General features: G+C 38.5%; 2 long non-coding RNA genes across 3 annotated transcripts; one reads left to right on the top strand and one right to left on the bottom strand.

The window, feature by feature from the left end:
• Positions 1 to 256: 256 nt before the first annotated feature.
• Positions 257 to 7,946, bottom strand: LOC141425576 (uncharacterized). 2 transcript variants are annotated; one of them, XR_012450553.1, is made up of 4 exons: positions 7,865 to 7,946; positions 3,172 to 3,336; positions 2,284 to 2,552; positions 257 to 761 (listed from the first exon to the last, which is right to left on the bottom strand). It is a non-coding gene; the product is annotated as an uncharacterized lncRNA (long non-coding RNA). The 2 variants fall into 2 exon arrangements; XR_012450552.1 differs by having other exon boundaries at positions 257 to 2,552.
• A 164-nt stretch (positions 7,947 to 8,110) lies between these two features.
• LOC141425830 (uncharacterized) lies at positions 8,111 to 17,549 on the top strand. Its single transcript, XR_012450983.1, has 3 exons — positions 8,111 to 8,334; positions 12,766 to 13,834; positions 15,330 to 17,549. It is a non-coding gene; the product is annotated as an uncharacterized lncRNA (long non-coding RNA).
• The last annotated feature ends 4,120 nt before the right edge of the window (positions 17,550 to 21,669 follow it).

The following is a 21,669-nucleotide window of genomic DNA, read 5'->3' as shown; positions in this document are numbered from 1 at the left end:
GGGTAGGTGGAAGGAGTACATTGTGTACATTTTCTGAAGGTATATGGACTGGGGTCTGTGCAGTGCAGTCTGGGTAGAGTAATTAAGCATATTCTTGGTTGTGATGATGGTATTGTTTGAATAAGTAAATTTCCTAACTCTGACACCATGGTCAAAGCCCAGCTTAAATGAGAGTAAAGATACCTTATTTTATATAGTTTGCTCTTTCAGATAGTAAAAGAAATAAATCCATCATCTCAAAAGATGAAAACCAGCTTTATTTGTTTTCAGGCTAAGAACTACAGAAGGCTCAGAGTTTTAGAATAAAGTCAGGAAACCTGAAAAATAAATCATGACTTCTGCTTGACTTGTTTCCTTGGTTTCCACTTCTGCTTCTAGCCACATGTTGTCCCCCTTACTGAGAACCATGATTGTAGCACTGGAAATATTTTCATACTCTGTTCTGGAGAGCTGATGCTTTTCTAAGACTTGGGTTTGGTTCCTCATCAGTTCAATCTTCACCTTGCAGTGATGAAGCTGGACATCAAAGCTGAAATGGTAATTTCCAGGAATCTTGCAGGTGAAGATGCCTGTGTCCTTTTTCAAGTCCCTCTGGTCATTGTACCCGATCTCTGTGAAGATGACAGGCTTGGAAGGTGAAGGGAGACTTCCACTGAGTTTTGCAAAGAAGGGTGACCTTTCTCTACAGGGGCAGTTTTTAGTGGCACCTGGTAATCCTGTGGGTCCTGAATATCCTGGAAAACCTTGAGGTCTAGTAAATCCTAAGAGGAACACAAAAACATCTATGAGAAACTGGTGCCTGATGGGACATGTATCCTTCCAGAAGCATTTGAGAGACGCTGCTGTCTGTGCTGTTCTCTCTATACCTCAGTGTCTCAGAGTTCCAATCCCTCTTCCAGTTTTCACATACAGTATTATAACAGGGGCTTAAAAGGTGGTTTTGCTGAAGAGTACTGACTCCTTACTTGGGCCCAGGAATTAACTAAAGGCAAGAAATAGTTAGATGATTACAATACCCCTTTTCCATAGAAATGAAGCAATAAATTGACAATGAGGAAAATGTAACAGGGACCACATAAAAGGATAAAAGCTTTTTGTATTGACAGTTTGCCTGCTGGACAGTTTATTCTGTTTGCTGATTAAATTAACTTTCTTTCACTCTTTATCTAACTGCTGGAGAATCCAGTAACGAAGATTAACAACCTTTGTTCTCAATTAGGCCAAGCAGCTCTCTACCCCATATCTCTCTGATCACCAGAGCAGTAAACCTGCCAGTCAAGACATACAGCTTCAGAGAAGTGGCACCAGACACTTGGACAATCAAGGCCAGCGGCCATGGTGAGCATGCATGTGGTCACATTCACTCAGAAGTTGGATGATGTGCTTTGAGAGGTTAACTCTCCCTGTCATCTTCTTTGTCTAACAAATAATAAATCTTATGTCCTTTTCCTCAAAATCCTGCTCTCCTTATTTGTAAATTGTGATTTGGCATTAAGGGCAGGGGACCAGTTTAACGGAAACAATAGCACAGCTCTCAATACAACGTACCCTAGAAAGCAATTCTTTCCTCATGTTCCTGAGCCTATGTGCTTATCCTTCCCTGGAGCAGACACTCCAAGTGATGCTATGTTATACTTGGGCCAGTACTGAGCACCCCAGGACTGATTTGGTTTTTCGTAATGGGATGCTTTGAGCACGTTACGTTACCTTGTTACCCACTAACCACCTTCATCCCTTCCCACAAGGATTTTTCTTTTACTTTTATCTGAGCAAGCTAGACCTCAATCAGAATGATTATACAAGATGATGCCTTGGCTACAAGAGTAAATTTTTGGCTTCTAAAAGAAATTAGTAAAGTAATATTTTATCAGTTACTAACAGTAACTGATTCTTAACATTTATAAGGATCTGTTTGCTCAACTATGAAACTCAACTAAATGATCTGTCCCTGAAATAGCGTTAAATATTATGTCAGCTATTACAATTATCATTGGCCTCAAAGTTTGGAATTATGGTCTTTGCTCTCTGGAGAAGTTTAGGCAAAATACAGTGATGAAAAGATAGTGACAACTCTGCATGCCATTGCTTTACTGATCTTTCCCACTCTTGTTTGTGTGGGTCTGCCATTTGCTTGAAGACACTACCCTTGAATTCAAGAGAATGAGTCCTTTTTGTGAGGACACGTGAATCCCTGTATCACTAACCTCGTACATTTGATCCCGTGATAAGGACCCATGAATATTCAGTGATGACAATGGCCCTGTAAGAAACTTTTCAACATACATGACCCTCTCTCCCAGGGGACCCTTTTGGCAGCCTCAGTTGTGCAAGCAGCAATGGGTGAAGCCTTCTTGCTTTGCACAGCTCTGTGGATCAGAATCACATGGATGGCTTGCTCAAATGCAGATTGCTTGCCCCTGGAGTTTCTCACAGAGCAGACTTGTGGTAGAGACTGTAATTTGATTTTTTAGAAATAACTCAGGTGCTGCTGTCACTGATCTGAGGACCATTCCCGTAGAAACTTGGCTCTGACTCTTCCATCAGGAGCCTGCCTGGAAATGGAAGAAACTCATTAGGACCACTACAAAGTCTAGGTGGAATTAGAACACTAGCTTGCCTAGGGATAACTGAGCACCACCTTTCCCACATTGTCTGGACTTGCCTCAGTGTTTTTGTTTCATTCTTGGTTTTCTGAGGCAAGGTTGTGATTCTGTTTTAGCCATCTGAGTGCTGGAATTACAGGTGTGTGCTACTACACTGGGTTTTGGTTCAGTCTTTATGATCAAATGCACTTATTGCAGATATGATATGCTACTCAGATTTTTTGAGCCCTTTCTCTCCTCATGACTAGAAAGACTATCCTGATCTATAATACTACCTCTTGCAACCAAGAGTCCTTTTAGCATTTTCTCTACCTTGATTTACACTGATGAAACACTGTTGCCTTAAATAACTAGGCCAGAGTCCATAGTCCTAAGAACTATGACATGGACTAGTAGGCACTCTGTCAAAGGAGCATATGTGGAGTTTATGCTATGTCCAGAATCCCTCCCTCTGGATTCTTTCAATTTCTACTTGATCTAGTCCCATGAAGACTAGGACATTTCACCCAAAGGTAATGTGGGAAGGGAAATTAAGAGACAGAAGAAAAGGATTTCCTGTTTTTAAGACCTGGGAGTCCAGGAGGTCCTCGAGGTCTGGGAGGTCCTGGAGGTCCTGGAGGTCCTAAAGGCCCAGAATATCCTGAAGATCCAGAATGCTCTGCAGGTCCATAGCAGCCAACTTGATCATTCAAAACATTTGCCATAGGAACAGATATAACCAGTCTCCACACATCTAGAACAAGAAGAAAAGGGGATTTGTTTGCTCATGCAACCTGTGTGGCTATCAAAAATTACATTGTAAGCTTGGTCTATCAAAATTACATTCAGATACACTTGGAGTCAATGACAACTCTGCCACTTATCAAGAAACTGACTATGTTAAACTCTGCATTTTAGCTGGATCTTTATTAACTCCTCTGTCATTATTGATTTGTAACTGTGACTACACTCACATCTCTGTGTTACCCACCTCTGAGTCCACAGTATACAATGAGTACTTAATAATGTCAAATTACCAAATGCGTTTTCATTAATGCAGGCTGCTAGTTATTAAAGTTGAGCAAGAAATTAGCTCTTCTCCCACAGTTACAGATAAGGACATTGAGATACAGAATGTTATAATGATCAACCTCAAACCACGGAGCTTGAAAGAAATAAAGGTAGGATTTGAATCCTAGTCTGAGTCTAGACCTTTATTTCAATGAGTTTTAAATGAATGACTGTATATACCTAGTCCTGCCCTATTATATCTCACAGTGCTCAGTCTCAGATTTTTTCCTTAAATTTGCTTGTTTTTGTTATAAATTTTTACAAGCAAGCCTTATATTTAAGCAGAGAACAAAAAGCAGCCTGGACTGTCATTTATTCACATATTTTCCTATTCCCCAGAGCAGGAATTCCCCAAATGTTGGTAATATTGAGCTCAATGTTGATAATATTGATAACCCCTAATGCTTTAATCGGAGATATCAACAGTATTGATATTGGGTTTTCAGGCTCCTTTTAACACTGGTTATTCCCAGTCCACTCTCTTCTAGGGACTAGGGAATAGGATCAGATACTCTTGCCACTTGTAGATACTCTTGCCACTTGTAGCGGGTCCCTACCAGTCATTCTCAGATAGTTAGATTTGGTTCTTCCCACTGTGAAGGTTCCAGTGTTGCTTAGGTCATGAACATGACGCTTGAGACCCTGTCAGTGCTTCACTGCAGCAGGAACTTCTTACAAGGAGTGCAGACTTCTCCCCAACTTTTAAATATGCTCTTGCAGTCTAACCTGGGGCTACAGCACAATTAATGTTCAACCAAAGCAAAATTTGAGGTCATCTACCTTGACTGGCTTCAGACTTTAGACTAGGAAGTTCATAATATTTTATTAAATCCACACTTTCTGTCAGGAATACCTGTAGCTGGTGCTACAGGGAAACCAGATCTCAAAAGCTACGTAACTGCTGTCAGAGAGAGAATGAGTTCAAGAGATCTATAGCATGTTGATGACACTACAGGGTTTAAAACTGCAGAAAGAGTAATAGTAAAGTCCTCCCACCACAAAAGTCCCATGTGAGGCAACACATTTGGTTCCTGTTGTTATTTTGGTTTGGTTTTGCTTGTTTGAATTTGTTGCAGTGCTAGGGATGGAACCCAGGGCTCCACACATGCTAGGCAAGTGCTCTACCACCGAACTACATCCCCCAAGCCCAATGCATTTGTTTCTTAACTAGAATTCAGTTACACGTCATATACACACACATATGCCCAACACATGTTGTACATGATAAACACGTACAATGTTTTCCATCAGTTTTTTAGAAATTTAAATGAGTGTGCCTTTCGTAGTTCTCCTACAACTTTCTATGCCACTTATTTGCTAAATCTAATCTCAGATCAGAGGCCTGGAAACCATTTCCCTGAATAAGATAAAAAAAAAAGTTCTGTCTAGGCCCTGTGACAAATAATTATGGGGAAAACAATTGCCACAATTATCTGAAGGCCAATATGTGAGACATGTCGATTAGTGTTGTTAATACGTGAACACAACACAGAAAAACATCTTCCTAGCATTACCATTACTCATACGTCAGTTCTTTAAATACCCATTAAAATACAATGAGAAAAATAATACTGCAACTAGTGTCAACTAAAATATGACCTGGCTTTTGTTGATTGCAGTGCCATTGTGCAGAGCAAAATATTCCCCTGAGCTCTCTGCATTACCTGCACATTAGCAGATTAATCCAGACTCCAGCTCAGAATCAGAAACACGAAAAAGATGGTATTATGTCCTTTTTTGTGATGTTAGCAGGTGCTGTTGCTACATGCCTATAAGCATTAATTTATTACTGTTCAAAATAGTGGTAATCTAAAATCTAATTCCGTCACTTGTTTTTCGTTAATTATTTGGACTATTTTGATAAAGAGACTCTACACCTCATCTATTTTTATCATCCAGGAGTGAAATTCACACAAGACAGGAAGAATAAGTGCTTGGTTTTTTTTTTTTCCATCTAGTTACCAGTTCAGTTGATTTCCTTTCATCTCCCAAAGTTCAAATTAGTTGAATAAATACCGAGGAGTGTAAATGTTGAATTGAATAATGTTACTGTATGGATAGCAAGTATTCACCACCACTCGTGCATCGGGGGCTTGGTTGCCAGTTTATTGGTTGGGGAATGATTAGATTCTGAGGGCTTTGACCTAATCAATGGATTAATCTCTTGATGGAGTTTTGGGGAGGTGGTGAAAAGCATGAGTTGGGGCCTTGTTGGAGGAAGCAGGTCACTGGGGGAGTGGGGAAAATGTCCTTGGAAGGCTGTACCTTGTCCTAGTCTCCTGTATGCACTTTGCTTTGCTTCATGGTTACTATGAATTGATCAGCTCTGCTCTGCCATACCTTTCCCCATAGTGGGAAAAGGAACTAACACCTGAAATAAATTGGTCCTCCTTTTAAGTTGTTTATGTCAGGCAAGCATAATAAGACTATGTTTAGCTTTGTAAGAAAATACAACTGGAGTCTTTGCTCCCATTTCCTGCATGAGGAATGGGAAATGTCTCTCTCTTTTTCTTTCCCATCTTCTTGTCTACACTTTATCCTGTTATGGTAAAATCAATGCTGTTCAAACTTAGAGGAAAAAAAAAGTACCAAACTATCTTCCAAAGTAAGGGTCTTCATTTTGTTTTCCCACCAGTAATGAATGAGATCCACGGCTCTGCATCCTTGGCAAAAAATAGACAGACAGTTTTTTGGATTTTTGCTATTTTACTAGGTTTGCACCCATTGCTGCTTTAATTTCCAATTTCTTTTGACAAATGATATTGAGCATCTATATATGATATTCTCTGTCTTAAACTTTCTTTGGTGCAGAGTTTGCTCAGATATTTTGCCCTCATTTTGAGTGGGTTGCATATTTACTTATTGAGCTTTTATTTCTTCAAATATCTTGTCAACATTTTATTTTGCAAAAATTTTCTGTCAGTCTTGGCTGGGCTTTTCATTTTCTTAACATCTTTTGAGAAGCAAAAGTTTTTAATTTTAATAAATCCAACCTTCTTAGTTTTTCTTTCATGGGTTATGATTTTGATATTATATTTTAAAACCTACTACCCCAAATTGCTCAGATGATCTCCTATATTTTCTTCCAGAACTTTCTAATTTTGCATTTCCTTTTATTCCCTCTGAGCTATTTATTGTGAAAGATGTAAGGTCTGTGTCTAGATTCATTTTCTACATATAACATTCAACTGTTTTAGAACAATTTGTTGAAGTGCTTTAGCTTCTTTGTCAAAGTTAAGTAAATTGCATATATGTATATATATTTCTGAGTTCTTTATTCTATTCCATTGATGTATTTATCCTTCTGTGTATATTACACCATATTACTTGCTGTAGTTTTAGTAAGTGTTAAAATTGGGCAGTCTGTGTCCTCCAACATCCCTCTTCTTCCTCCTTCTCCTCCTCTTCCTCCCTCTTCTTGTTTCTTCTTCTTCTGTATTATGTTAGCTACTGTAGTTCTTTCACCTTCCCATATAACTTTTAGATCAATTAGTTGACATCCCTAAAATAGTTGCTGAGATAGATTTTGGTTGGGATTGCATAGAATTTATGTATCAAGTTAGGAAAAATTATCTACATACTATTCAACTTACCAATCTATGAAGATAGAATATATCTCTATTTAGCTATATCTTCTTTGATTTTTTAAAATTGGAATTTCATCATATAGTTTTACTAATATATATCTTGTACAAATTTTGTTAGATTTATAACTCAAGTATCTCATTTTTGGTGCTATTGTAAGTGGTATTATTTTTAAATATAGAAATTGCAAATGTTCATTGCTGGTAGGAAGGAAAGCAATTGACTTGATTTGACATGTTGACCTAATGTCATGCAATCTCGTGCACTCTTCCTACATTCGTTTGTTTCAGGACTCTTGTAGGGGTATTTTTATTTATGTGGGGGGAGATTTCTACACAGACTATCATGTCTTTTATGAACAAAGACAATTTTATTTCCTTTTTCCAATCTCTCTCTATCTCTCTCTCTCTCTTTCTGTTTTTCTTTGAGATAGAAAAACAGTTTGAGGTTAGTCCAAGCTAACCTCAAACTCACTGTTCTCCTGCCTCTGCCCCCCAAATGCTAGGATGCTGGGCATGTGCCACCTTCCCAATCTATATTTCTTTTTTTTATTGTCTGGTCTTACTGATCTAGGTAGAATTTCTAGTACAATGTTGAATAGGAGTGGTAAAAGAGGACATTCTTACCTGGTTCCCAACCTTAGGAAGAAAGCCTCCAGTTTCCACCAGTAAGTCAATGTTAGATGTAGGTTTTATCTAGGTTTTGTTAAGTCAGATTTCCTCTCTTACTAGTCTATCATTGATATTTTGCTGATACTGGGATATTGGGAGTGAGTTCCATTGGATGAGCTGGGAAAGTAAACACCACATAAGAGACAAAGATGTGTTCATAAGCTAAGCATTGACCTGTTCAAGTAAAGTTGGCCAGAAATATGTGGGTCACATTGCCTGTGAATGTCAGGGCATCAGCCTCCACAAAGACCAGAAGACCAAATAGTTAGAGAAATGAATTCAGCAAATCATCTAACTTCAAGTTTCAACATCAAAATTAGTGAGACAAAAACAAGATAGCAGAGAAGCCAAATTTGAGTGGCTTTCCTCCCATAGTATCAGAATGCTTTGGCAAAAAAGTAGAGCTCTCTCCAGTGGAATTGTTGGTAAGTGTATCCACTCAATTCTCTCATATTGCTTTTGTGAGATCAGGGCCTGCCACACTGGCTAGGGTCTTAGCTCTCATAGCTCAGTGGCAGGGAGTTCCTCACTCATGCCATGTTCTCTGTCTCATGAGTGCAATGAATGCAGTTCATAACAATGGTGGTGAGAGTATAGACAAGAAGTTTATTAAGAGAGGCAGGGAGGGGTCCCAAGTGGGCTGCCCCGGAACTTTGGGTCTGGGGGTTTTTAACCTGTTTGCTCCTGGGAGTAGCTCATTTTCTACGATAATTAGTTATGCAGAAAGCAGCATTCTGGTAGGCTGTGCTTGCAACCTTCTGATCAGACCATAGTCTCACTTGTTCTCATTTAGGTCCTTTTCACCCACCTGGGTTCTGGGGGTGGGAGGTTGTGAGGGAAGTGGGTTGTTAGGGTGATGGTGTCATCTCCCTTGTTTGTTGGCAGCTCAAGTTGTAATGGAAGTTTCCTAGGGGCTCTTGGTCCTAACCACCTGCCTGATTTCAGCTAACCACCTAGCCTTTTCTGTCACTCTCATATTGCTCCAATGCCCTTTCTCTTGATTTTCATGTAAAATGTTTTGTCACAGTATCCAATCTGTGAGACTCTATCCCCATAACTTTGTCTGAACACAGATTTCATTTCTGCCTTACCACTGGTGAAGGTGGGTAGGACTGGAAGCTATTATGTTATCAACTCTCAGAAGAATCCTGACAGATAGGTCAATGATGAAACATCCCATAAATGTGCCTTTAGAATATATATTCAACTTCAATAATACTTGGATGCCCACACTCAAAATCGCAGCACAAGTCCCACTAATACCTGTCAAGATTCTTCCCTTTTCTCCATCCACCACCGATTCTGCCATGATTTTCATCTCTATTCAGCTCAGTGTTTCTGTGCCTCATTCTGGACTGGGTCGTTTTTCTCTCTCCCACACACATTTTCTGACTGTCTCCTGCCTGTTCTATTCTTTTCTACCCTATTTTACTAATTATAATAAGATAATAAAGTTTATTATTCATAACATTAATTGTATCTAATTTAAAAACCAAATTCACTGCATATTGTTTTCATTTCTCTGTCTATGCACTATCTTCTCTCTCCCCCTCAATCTTCTCTTTCTCCCTCTCACATCAGATCACAGAATATTTGAAGTATTTTACATGCATTAGAAAAATGAGATAGGAGAATGTAATCAGGGTTAAAATTAGAAATAAGCAAAAGACAAATAAAAGCAAAAAAAAAGCATAGTAAAGATCAAGTGACCATGAAAGTGTATACACTTACACAGTTTTTAAGCTTTTGTTGGAATGTTGAATCTGAGATTGTTGGGGGGCAAAAATAGAATAGAAAGCATGACCTTTTGTGTAAGTCATGTTGTCCAAATGACAAACATGCATTTTCTTTAGGGATTTACAACATATGCAGGAAGAAATAATTTCTGAATATTTCCTATAGAAACATTGGGTGAAATAAGCTGAAGAATTCCTCAATAGTGCCTTACAATGAATTCAATAAATTCATACAATGTATGGTAAGGACAAGATTATAATATCTAAGAGGAAATGATTAAATTTTTTGTTATTACTAGATAACCTGTGTTATATTATGCTGTGTACTTTCAATGTATTTGAATGATGAGTGGGCAGGTGTCTTAATGTGTGTTTGTAGTGGTGTGTGTGTGTGTGTGTGTGTGTGTGTGTGTGTGTGTTTGGGGCAGAAATGTGGGCAATATTTTAGATTGAACACTTAAAGCATTTCATGCTAATTTCAAATCAGGAGAGATGCCAAGACCATAGTTAAATGAAAGCATCTAAGAATCAAGACAATAATGTTCCAGAACAAGCTCAATCTTCTAAAACAATATTAAAGAAACCCAACTCATTTGTTGTGTGGCTTTGATTTTTCCTTCTTGCCAATGAAGAATGTAATGCTGAATCTCTCCCTACTTTACAGAGAAGTCTGAAAAATTACAAGGATGAAATAAGTGACATGAAAGTGTCTGACCACTTGGAATTTTCTTATAACCATCTCAAAATCAGTTTTGAGATGACTCAAGTCTTCTATGTCATAAACCGTAGATAACTTTTGATTATGAAGATATTCCTGTACCCAACCCTATATACTGGTCTCTTTAGATGGTAGGGAGTAGGAAAAAGGGCAAAGGGACAATGAATAAATATTTTTGGATGTGTCACATATCATAGAAAGTACTTTTATAACTCCATACTCTTGCTTTACAAAGCAATTCTGCAATGTAAGTTGGAATCATAAAACTTCTATGAAGTTGAGTCAGAGAATTTAGTAATTTCCCAAAGTTACCCAGTTGGAATATGTCAGAACTAAGATGTTTGAAATCATGTCTGACTTTGAGAAGCTGATTTTTTGATTGTTTTAATATTAACTTTTTTATTTACTCTCATAGATTGACTTGTTTGACCTATTTTGTAAGTTATGAACAGAATCAGAATTAGGGCCATGTTTTTGCCAAGAATAAGATTGTTGGTTTACTTATCATTTAATGTATTAAGTTACACAAATTATACTTTCAAGCTTATACTTCATACCAATCTGCTACAACAGCTGAATAAATTCAGCATTTATGCCCACATGCAGAGCCAATTGTCTGGGGACAATTTTCTGTAGAATTTGTATTTATTGGTGGAATATTTTTGTTCAATTTAAGTCCAAGTGTAGGCTTTGATCACATTTCTCCATTTATGGGAATAAAATGATGCCAATCAGTGAAAATTCCTAGAACCTATGTATATTCATGAGAACATCAAAGATCAAAGCAGCCTCATGTTGGGAATCAGCCTTTTGTGTGCACCATGCTGGATGTTTTATTAAACATCCAAGTACTCCATACTATTTTCTTAGCTAGGTATGGTTATCACCCATTTTGTCTGTGGTAAAACTGAGATGAAACTAGGCAATTTCTCTATGTATTCACTCTCACTGCTACTGAGGTTTTTCACTTGACTTGCTCCTGCTTAGAAATTTGTTGAGTAAAGATTTTGACATTTAGGAATAGAATTGTTCCTAGCATATGAAAAAAAAGCCATGTTTAAAATGCAGGCAGGGATAAGGAAAAAGTTCATTGGCAATGACTAGCTTAGTAGTTTAGTACTTTAGGGGGAAAAAAGACAATAAATGAATTTCACTGAAAATCCCTTGGGAGAAAAACAAGAAGATGAATATTTACCATGGGTTTTACATTCATTCACTAAAGTAAAATTACTTTCCAGTTTCCAGACTTGGAGCTCCTGTAATAGAATGTAAAACACACAGACACATGGATTTCCTAATGGTTCAATAAGTGTTTCTTGAGTGAACACCCTTATAGCCTTCAAGAAGCCCATAATAAAATCTCAGTGTCTTAAACCATTAATATTTATACTCAGAAATCTGAAGGTAAGCTCAGGACATTGCTTTAGTCTGTGGTCTCTGGTCATCTGGAGAAGCTGTGTTCTAATCTGAGTCATTGTGGGCCCCAAGTTGAAGGGACAGAAGCTAGACATGGAAAAGGGCACAGTCTTTAAATTCAAAGTCTGATTTCCAGCCACATGATTTTGACCAAAAGAAGTCTTATGGCCAATCCCAAAACTGAAGGACAGAGGAGAAATTACCCAAGAGGAGGTCATAGAATGGGTATGTATGCAAAGACAGATGGAGAATTGCAACCAAGAATTCAATCTAACATAGAGATTGGCATGCCCTAAAGAAGACAGAGGTGTAAATGAACACACTCTACTGTTTTAATTCATCAGTAGAAGCAATACAGGTAATTCAGAAGTGGTATGTATATTTTCTTTTAAACATGGCAGGGAAGTTTTCTCCAAATAAGTTATATCTGAACTGTGGTCTGACAAATTAAAAAAAATTTACCAGGAATATATGAAGGGAGGTATATAGACATTTCTGTTCAGTAGCATTCCCAGCCATCTTAATGCTTATGTAAGTGGATAGTAAATGCCTAATTATCACAACCAAGAACAAATATTAAAATGTGCCTGTCAGAACCTACCTATGCCAACAGAAGTTATATTTGAAGTAGGAACATTGGAGTCCAAAGATCAAGGCTGGAGACATGACTCAAGTGGTACAGCGCTTGACTATCAAACTCAAGGCTCCGAGTTCAACCCCAGTATCACCAATAGGAAAGATGAACAGGTCTCCTTTATCTTGTCTCCAAACCATCTAAAGGGTTCAGTTCACCTAAGATAATGTTCTTGGAACCTTCCTAACCTTTTCTGGCCCAGTCACAGCACTGATATGAATGGACAAAGTAATATATACTTGGGATTGTCACAAGTTGCACCCCATCTGACATCATCAGGAAAGTAATGCCTCAGAGCCACAGCACCTTCTTCCAGTCTGTGTGAACCATTACTGTCAATCCCTAATTCTAGGTTCCTGGATTTTGGTCATGTCTATCACATCAACCCTGTCTGATCTCAAGACTGAACCCTGCCAATCTCAAGGCCCCCCAGGTCTCCAAGGACCCATAGGCCCTCTGGTCCCAAAGGACCAAATTGTGCACCAGGGGAGACTGTTTTCTTCTGGTTGCTTCCTTATTTCTGGTTGTTGTGTTCATAGAACCATTCAAACTTCCAAGTGACTCTCATAATAAAGATGGATGAGGTAACACATTTCATTTCACAGACTATGGGATGTTCCTCAACTCTGATTGTATGGCAGAATGTCAAGACCTCAATCTATAATTACTGTTAGAAAAGGATTCAGGATATTGGGGTGTCATGAGAGCTGACCCAACTCTCAAGTCAATTGGCAAGGCAAAATTTACTTCTGCAGAATGGTGTGCCACCGACAAAGAGTCCTGTTAGCATGCACACTGAATGGGAAATTTGCCTGGTTTTTAACTCTAATGCATGTCTGGCCTCTCACCCTGATTTGAACAGGTTTGGTTTCACAATCTTCACGATTAGCTAATTTGAAAAGGAGACACGTGAGGCAAAAGATCTTGGAGCAAGGGGAGAAAGGAAATTCTTCTGAGCAACTAGTCATTTTAAGCAAGCATTTTTAAGACAAGGCATCTGGTGATAACAGGAACTTATTTATCTAAGAATGTTTGAAAACAAGAGCCTTGTAAGTTTAAGCAACATTTTATAAAGCACATAGGCAACAATTTGAGGAAGTTAGCTGGCATATATGCAATGATAGCTACGGTATATAGTATCTTATTTTGACAGAAAAGACACAACTTTAGCTGATTCTCACATTACTGAATCAGAAATTTGAAAATAACCTAAATATTTAAAAATGTTTCCCCAGGATATTTGATGTACCACTGGATTGGAGACCCAAAACTACAACTCTGATTACTGTCCACACATGACATGCAAAAGACAAGGACAAAACATGCATTGGATTCAAATTTCAAAAGAAATTTGGGGACATTCTTAAAGGTCAAAGTGTCAGCAGCATGCATTCATCTTTTTCCTGACATTCTGTTGAGATGTAAGCTAGGTTGGAGGAAGTTGCACTTTGAAAATTTATCCAATATGGGGACTCCATTTACATGTTTCTGTTTATAGTAGGTCAAACAATTTGAAATTTCTATTTTGTGGGGGCAAAATCAGACAAGTACAGACATTGCAAATATTTCAATATGATTAAAAGAGAAAATTTGGGCTGGGTATGGTGGTGTATTTCTGTAATCCCAGTATTTGGGAGGCTGAGGCAAAAGGATCATGAGTTTGAGATTAGTCTAAGCTTTATAGAAACATTGTTTAAAAAGAAAGAAAAAGGAAGGAAGGAATAAATTAAAATTAGACTAAATAAAATTTTAAGTTCAATTGTGTATTTAGGGAAATAAGATAACTTTATGTTCTTTAAAAAGCTATTGATGATGCTCACAAGCTTGAATGTATTATCAAGATAATTAAATAGAAAAAGTTAGTTTTAGAAAAACCTCTTGAATAGCCTTTCAGTAGACAAATTCTTACAAATCGTCACTATTTTTTCTTGCAGTACTGGGGCTTGAGCTCAGGGCCTACACCTTGAACCACTCCACCAGCTCTTTTTTTTGTGATGGTTTTCTTTGAGATAGGGTCTTGCAAACTATTTGTTGGGGCTGGCTTCAAACCATGATTCTCCTGATCTCTGCCTCCTGAGTAGCTAGGATTGCAGGTGTGAGCCATGGGTGCCTGACTGTGTCACTCTGATTTTTGTGATAATGTGGCAGCACAAATTTTACATGAACGTAGGAGTGATTCCTGAAAAATCAGGGGAAGGAGGGGCATGGAAAGATACCAATAAGCTGGGAATCAGGAAGTTTCCATTTTATCCTGAGCACCTACTCTGTCACCTGGATAAATGAAGACAGGTTGATCCCTCAGGTAATGGTTTCTGTCAGATTGACCTGTAAACCTCTGGCTCTTCATCCAGAATTCAGACGCACAAGTAAAAGAGTATCACTGTGGTTTCAAAATCCACCAGTAACTGCACTGTACTTGTGTATTTTAGTGCCATTGATCTGTGGGTTTTTAGCTATGAGATGATATGAGTTTTGGACTTTTTCCCATCAGTTCCTACAGAAGGTGTTTTTTAGCTATAAAGGCTTATAGTGAAGGAACTGTGGTTCTCCCTGTGAGATATGTTAAATAAAACAATTCATGCATTTACTCATTTAGAAAATATATTGAGTGTTACCTACAATCTAATACTTCAATAAGGAACAAGAATTGAGGAGGAAGGATAATTCCAGTTTCATGTACCCCACCCCATACACTGGTAGGATAAAATTAAGCACAGGATGATACTATTTCCAATGTATAGAGCAGAGAACTTTTCCAAGTTTATGGTAGGCAAGAAAAATGTTCTGGTAAGTGTTTAATTTGAACCTTTAATGTAACTAAAAAGAGTGGATATAAGACACAGAAAAACCTTCCAATCATAAAGTACATGAGTTCAGAATTTCCTCTTTATTCTGTTTGCATGTCTTGGAGTACAGGAATTCCAGGTCTTCGAGGACTACCAGGACTACCAGGACCAAGAGGTCCTACCGGAGATACTGTGAAATGCCCATCTCCACCAAAATCTGCTTTTGCTATGAAGCTAAGTGATCCTCTCCTGAAGCCTTCCCAGTGCATTGTCTTTAAAGAATCTGTGTACAATCAGCAGGGCCATTTTGACCTGACCACTGGAAAGTTCAACTGCTCCCAACTCTGGCTTGTACTATTTTGGCTTCGACATTATACTGTTTCAGAGTTCTGTAAAGATAAGGCTTGTGAGGAATGGCATCCAGATCAGAGAGAAACAAGCCCAAGCTAAAGACAGCTATAAACATGCTTCTGGAACTGCCATTGTGTCCCTGCAGAAGGAGGACAAGGTCTGCCTGCAATCCATGCTTAATGAAGCAGACTTGGGAAAAGGAGCCACTGAAATTGTGTTCTTTGGATACTTGCTCTATGAAAATTAAAATGGTTTAGGATTGTTAGTACTCCCCTCTGTTCTTGAAAGTCTGAATTGCTGAGCAAAAAATTTCCCGTCACAGATATGCTACAGTATAGAATGCAGGAAAGTCTATGAAATTAAGACTGCCTAATTGAGAAAAGCATGGACCAAGAAACATGCAAACGATAAAGTCAGTTTGTATACTACAGAGCCATAACAACAACAACAACAAAATACCAGCATGCTACTGGCATAAAAACAGACATGAAGACCAGTGGAACAGAGTAGAAGACCTGGATATCAGTCCCCTAACTATACTCACTTGATGTTTGACAAAAGTGCCCAAAACATATGACAGAGAAAAGACAGCCTCTTCAACAAATGTTGCTTGGAAAATGGGATATCTGCATACAGAAAACTAAAACTAGATCTGCGTCTTTTGCTCTTTATAAGTATAAACTCACTTTAAGGATTAAGGACCTTAATATAAGACCTGAAAATTTGAAGCTAGTGCAGGAAACACACTGGTACTAATAGGCCTAGGCAATGACTTCCTAAATAGAACTCAAATGACCTAGCAGCTAAGAGAAAGGATTGACAAATGGGAGTTACATGAACCTAAAAAACTTCGGTACAACAAAAGAAATGGTCAACAGATTGAAGAGGCAGCCCACAGAATGGAAGAAAATTTTTGCCACCTATACATCTGACAAGGGATTGATTAATAACCACAATATACAAGGAGCTTAAAAAACTGAACTCCTCAGAATCAACAACCCAATGAAGAAATGAGCAAATGAAATGAACAGAGCTTTTTCAAAGGAAGAAGCCCAAATGACCAAAAAACACGTGAAGAAATGCTCAGCATCCCTGACCATAAAGGAAATGGAAATCAAAACCACACTAAGATTCTACCTCACTCCTGTTAGAATGGATATCATCAAAAATACTACCATCAACAAATGTTGGTGAGGATGTGGAGAAAAAGGAACCTTCGTACACTGTTGGTGGGACTGTAAATTAGTACAACCACTATGGAAAACAATATGGAGGTTCCTCAAAAAACTAAAAATAGAGCTGCCATATGATCCAGCAATAGCACTGCTAGGGATATACCCAAAGGAATGCAACTCAGATTATTCCAAAAGCACCTGCACTCCCACATTTATTGCAGCACTATTCACAATAGCCAAGTTATGGAAACAGCCAAGATGCCCCACTACCGATGAATGGATTAAGAAAATGTGGTATTTATACACAATGAAATTTTACTCAGCCATGAAGAATGAAATCTTGTCATTCGCAATTAAATGGATGGAACTGGAGAATATCATCTTAAGCAAAGTTAGCCAGGCTCAGAAGGCCAAAAATTGTATGTTTTCCCTCATATGTAGACTTTAGACCTAAAACAAATGCAGTAATATTATTGGACATGGGTCACACACTAAGGAGAGAACACATACAGGAGGAACAGGGAAAGATAGGAAACCCAAAACTTGAAAGGGCTTGATGTGCCCACTGTAGAGGAGCTAATAATCTTAAACTGACAGAGGCCACTATGGGAAGGTGACTGTGAAGTAGTCAAGAGGTCTGGTAGAGATGAACCAGTTTGGGTTGTAATACACATGTGCCTGGAAGCAGTGCTAGGAATCTCTCTGTATAGCTTTCTTTATCTCAAGCTAGCAAAAATGCTATGTCTTTCTTATTATCTCTTATGTTTTCTTTTCAGCAAAATTGGAGAAGAGGATAGAACAAGTTCTGCCTGGAAGCAAGGAGGGTGGGGGGAGATAAAGAGGGTGGGGGAGAGATGGCCCAAACAATGTATGCACATATGAATAAATAATATAAAAAAAGAAAATGTGGTATTTACATACAATAGAATTTTATTCAGCCATAAACAAGAATGAAATTTTGTCATTTGCAGGTAAATGGGTGGAACTGGAGAACATCATCTTCAGTGAAGTAAGCCAGGTTCAGAAGGCCAAAAGTCATATGTTTTCTTTCATATATGAAATATAGGCCCAATACAAATACAAGCAATATTATGAAAAATAGGTCACCCTAAGGGGACATCACTAATGGGAGAGGGAAGGTAAAAGAAGGAAGTTAAGAAGGTGAATATAGTTTATGTATTTTCTATACAAGAATGAATATAGAATTTCTAAACCTGTTGAAATTGCCATCAGAAGAGGATTAAGTTAGAAAGGAGAAAAACAGAGGGGATGAACCAATTTGGGTTATAAAACATATATACCTGGAAATGTCACAATGAAACTTCCTGTATAGCTTATACAAACAAAATGTCTTTTTTTTTCAAAAAAGGAGAAGGTAAAAATTGAGGAAGATAAAACGGTTCCTGTCTAGGTATTGACACCAATGGGAGAGAGGATAATGTGGGGAAGGGTATAAGAGGATGAGTGCAGTGGAAATATTACACTCATGTATGAAAATAGAAAACTAAGACTGTTTGAAACTGTTCCAAGAGTGTGGAGAGAGGGGATAAAGGAGAATGATGGATTCAACTATCATATATTATAAGAATATATCAACTATGATATATTGTAAGAACTTTGGTAAATGTCACAATGTACCCCCAGTACAATAATAATAAAAAAGTCAATTAACCATCTAGTAAAAAAAGAAAAATTCAGTTTGCAAAGAACCAAATCCCACTACTGTATCAGAGCTTGATAGGATGAGGGTGTTTCAGAAAATCAGAAAAAAAATATGTGGGGGTCAGGTGAATTTGATATTGGGAGCATCAGGTTAGTCCCCACTGAATCTCTAAATCATTTCTGAAATTTCTTCTTTAGGAAGCAATAGGCTGGCCTCCTGGTCCTCCCCTCAGGTTTACTGAGGATAGAGGCAATAAAACAAATTTCCTTGTAGAAACAATAAAGTCCCTTGAAGACTAACTGAAATGTGAATACCTAACACCATTCCTTTTCCTGGGAGGATATTTTTATGGGTGGAGTGGAAGAAGACCGGAAGTATGGTTATGTTCCTTGGTTAACGCTATGGACTGAACTGTACACACATACATCCTCCAAATTCCTATGCTGAAGTCTTAACCCCCTGCTGCAACTAAATCTGGAGATAAGGTATCAGGAAGAAGTTAAGGTTAAGTGAGATTATGCTGTGGCCTTATTTAAAAAATGTGAGGAAACACTAGAAGGCATTCATCTGCAAGCCAGGAAGTTTCTACCCAGAACCAATTTGGCTGCTACCTTGAACTTGGACTTTCCAGCCTCTGGAATTGTAATAAAATAAATTTCTCTTGTTTAAATCACCCAGTCTGTGATATTTTGTTTTGTCAGACATAGCTGACAAACACACTTAATCTTTGAAACCTGCTAACTGACTCCCCATATGCAAATCTTTCTTATTGACCACTTTGTTTGTTGTAGCATTGAACCAATTAAAATACATAGTAACCCATCCTCTCTTTGTTCCAGGAGCAGCTATATGGCAACATGCTGCCCAATGAGAAGAGCTTCTGGGAAGTGTCTTCAAAGGAAGACTCAACTGGATCTTCTGTACTATTGGTTTTTCCTTTCATCTTTTAGTCTTCCCTTTGTTATCCCTTGGTGTGCAAATAACAGTATCAATCATGCACTAATCACAAAAACTAAAGCCCTAAGCTAACCATTTATCTTTTTAAAATCATAAAACATATCCTAAATAAAAACTCCACATAAAATGTGTGTACAGTAAAAATAATAAAATTAATACCTATCTAATATTCAGGTCAATTAGTAGAGATTTCACTACACACCAAAAAGTACCTCAGATCTCTTATCTGGACAGTCATGAATATAGAGACACTTTGACTCTTTAATGACTTCCTGAAGTGTCAATCCAGCCCTGGATTTCCATCTTCTAGCATTGTGTTAGTCAGTTTCACATCACAGTGACAAAATACCTAAGGTAGATAACTTAAAAGGAGGAAGTCTTTTTTGCCTCATGGTTTCAGTCCATAGATGGTTGGTTTTCTCAAGCTTGAGCCTGAGGTAGAACATCTCAGTGGGGAACAATAGTGGATCATAGCTGCTCACCTCATGGTGGCTGGGAAATAAAGAGATGGGAGGGGGGGGCCTGAGGTCCCAATATTCCCTTCAAGGGCATACCTCCAATGACCTACATCTCAAAATATGTAAAAGGTGAGGGTAAATTGTCACACAGAGGTCCTTGAAGATCTGGCCTTCTAGGACCTTCCAAAACTCCAGTATGTACCACCTATTCAAAAGTAACATTTGAATTCCAAGATGGCAACTAGATGGAGGAAGCAGAAAGTGTGCTTCCTAAAGCAAAATCTTGGAGAGATGCTGGAGATACGCTTTGTAGGAAAACCCACCAAGAATAGGCAAAATGCCGACACCTCCACACCCCCAGCCCGTGCATAGCAGCCTCACTTCATGTTAAATGGAGAAACCAGGAGGGCTCCCATGCCGCCAGATGGCAGCTCCTACCCTGCTTGGGAGAGGCAGACCGCCAGGTGAGCAGATAAGCAGCACACGGTATTCCCACAGACAACACTTGGACAGATCAGCATAGCCCCCTGGGCAGATTGACCTCCACCCAGGGAAAAAAGAGAAAAAAACCCAAACTGAATAATAAAAAAGACATGTAGCAAAGAGGGTGGAGTGCCCTGAGCTCCGGAGAGTGGGGGAGGGGCACTCTCTCATGCAAACTGTAAATAAACAAGCCAGCCAGAGAAGGCAGGTGTGGTGCCACCTCCCCCAGTGTGCTTGGCGAGGGGAAGGCTTGTAATGGTGGCTAAAGTGTGGCACGCTCCATCGGAGAGTGGGGGAGGGGCGCTCCCCATGCCAACTGTAAATAAAAAAAGACTGCAATTGCAACAGGCAGGTAGGGCTGTCTACTGGAGAAAACAAAAGGAGCATGCGTCAGGGAGAACTCTAAATAAACAAAGCCTGTGGGGCTAGGTAAATGTAAAGCTCATTCCTGAGACCTACAATAAATAAAGCCAGCAGCAGCAGCTGGCTGTCAGTAGGTGACAGGTGAGCTGCAGCCTCAGTTAGACATTCACAAAGCTATCTCCAGATTCTTTTTTTTTTCTCTCTTCCTTTGATGAGGCAAAGACAGAATTAGGAATAGATGCTGAAGGACTAACTGAAACTGTATTGCATTTGAACTTTTGTTTGTTTGTTTTTTTTCCCTTTGATGAGACAATGATAGAACTACTTCTCAGACACCAACACCAGAATGGGAGGCTGAAGGACTAACGCCAAAATTATTAAGACTGAAAAAACTTTATTGCATTTGAACTTGGGGATTTTTTTTATCCTCTCTCTGTCTCTCTAATGCCTGTTTAACTTACTGTTGATTAGTACACTATTTCTCCCTGTTTATTTCTTTGGCTCTGATTTTTGTTTGTTTGTTTGTTTTGTTTTGTTTTCCCTTTTTCTTTACCTTCTTTGCTTTCACTCTCCTCTCACCCTTCCATTCTAGATATCACCATTGTTATTATTGCAAGCTAGACAATACTGAATTACACACAGAACGGGGACAGTAACAAAAGCAAGGGCAACGATGGGAAGATGGAAAAAAGAGGAAAACAATTTTCTCCCCAATAATAAATTAGTACAGGAACCAGAGGGAAATGATGAAAACAGATACCCAGATCCAGACTCCAACAAAACGAAGATAAACTATACCAAGGAGCCCAATGAAGCCCACAAGAACAACATGAAAGAAGAAATCCTGCAAGTAATCAATGAGAATTTTATAGAGATGATACTGGATATGGTCAAAAAAAATGTACAGGAGACACTCAAGAAATTCCAAGACCACAAAAATAGAGAATTTGAAAAAGCACAAGAACAAATAAAAGAGACTATAGAAGCACTGTATAAACACCAAAGTGAAACAAAGAACAC

The sequence above is a fragment of the Castor canadensis genome, chromosome 8 (genome assembly GCF_047511655.1).
Source record: "Castor canadensis chromosome 8, mCasCan1.hap1v2, whole genome shotgun sequence".
Taxonomy (NCBI): domain Eukaryota; kingdom Metazoa; phylum Chordata; class Mammalia; order Rodentia; family Castoridae; genus Castor; species Castor canadensis.
This window is presented reverse-complemented; position numbering and strand designations above follow the sequence as displayed.